We start from the raw sequence: 1,552 nt of genomic DNA on the forward strand, positions 1-1,552 counted from the left end.
GCAGAAGAGAGGGAGGGAGGGAGGCCGAGTTGAAAGGAAAGCCCTTTCTCTTCCCTCTCTTTCTTCCAGACTGTGCTGGACGGAGGGAAAAGCCAATCATATCCACCATGCTCGTCACGTACTTCTCTGTGTTCCCCTTTTTCAGCTGTCTCCAGTCTATCCTACTCCCCCAGGAACACTGGTAAAACAGTGCCAGTGCTGCATCTGATTTTTTCTCCTCATTTCAGACACCGCCCTCTTACCTCATCCATAGCCAGACCTCCTTGCTTCAGATTCCCGTCGTCCTGTACCTACCCTTTTTTGTTCCTTCCTCATTCTCAGGGCTTTCTGCTGCACCTTTCAGTTGCTACATGCTCAAAGCCCACCTCTTTCAGAAGCCTTTTGTGACATCTCCCGAATGATTTTTTTTGACTACAAGCAGTCTGAGGTCATGCTATGCTAAATGTTATATTCCGTGTATGCTCCATTCACTTACAGCACCACATAGGAAGAAACCTGGTGCATGACAGGTAATGCCAGAAGAAAGGTCAAAAGCAGTGAAGTGAGGGGACCGAGAGAACCGGGATGCAGAAGAATTGATCGCTTTTTTGTATCTTTTGTTCTGGGTCAACAGAAGAACCTTAAAAACAATTTGTATTTGCTGTCTGTCTTCCCCTATTCTAAGTGAGGTGCAGCACCTACTTGCTTTTCACATACAGATATTCTGTACTGGCTATACGATAAAAAAGTTTCAAATGTAAAATATCCCTGGCCGTTTTCCCCATGTGAACTTCACAGCATTCACCCTCACACCATGACCTGTGAAGGAAAAAATTTTAAAACAGCCAACTCATTTTCTTGAGGCTCCTGTATAGATTTCTTGCACTGTCAGTGCACACATTTTTTAACTGACGGTATAACTCTCATTTTATTTATGCCTAGACAGCTTCCTGAGTAGCAAGAATGAAATACAAACCAGATCAGAAAACTGGATTTTCTAGCTTGCAGCTAATGAACTATGTGAATTTAGTTAAAACTGATTTCAGATGCAATTTGACAGAAATTTGGCTGCATCTGCTAGAAGAATGGTTAAAAATATTTCACTGAGCAAAAAGCCAAGAATAAGTATTTTATTGTGTAACCAAACTTAGGACAAACATCACTTTCAGCACGTAATTTAACAGAAGCAACATTCCAGTTAAATTAGCCAGCCTGACTCCGTGCACCAAAGGATAAGACAATGAGAACTGCTTCCTCTAATTCAACTTCTATTTACTCAGCTACAAGCACAGCCAGAGATACATACTGGATGGTCACTCCAGACACTGCCACACCAACGCACGAAGTGCAACTATTCACTCACTCGGTCAGCTGAAAGCTGCACAGCCATCCAACACCCAAAGGGAAGAGCTGGCGTTTTCCTTCATCATCCAGCAACCGAATCTCCGTTCTGTCTGCCTGCTGCTGACGAGCCTTACCACCAGCGTGTGTGTGCTACCAGCAGCGAAACCTCCTCCTCTCTTACTAGGAATTGCACTTGCTAAGATCGCACTTGCTTTTCACCCTTTTCCAT

This window comes from Buceros rhinoceros, unplaced genomic scaffold (assembly GCF_000710305.1).
Source record: "Buceros rhinoceros silvestris isolate BGI_N320 unplaced genomic scaffold, ASM71030v1 scaffold28428, whole genome shotgun sequence".
NCBI lineage: Eukaryota > Metazoa > Chordata > Aves > Bucerotiformes > Bucerotidae > Buceros > Buceros rhinoceros.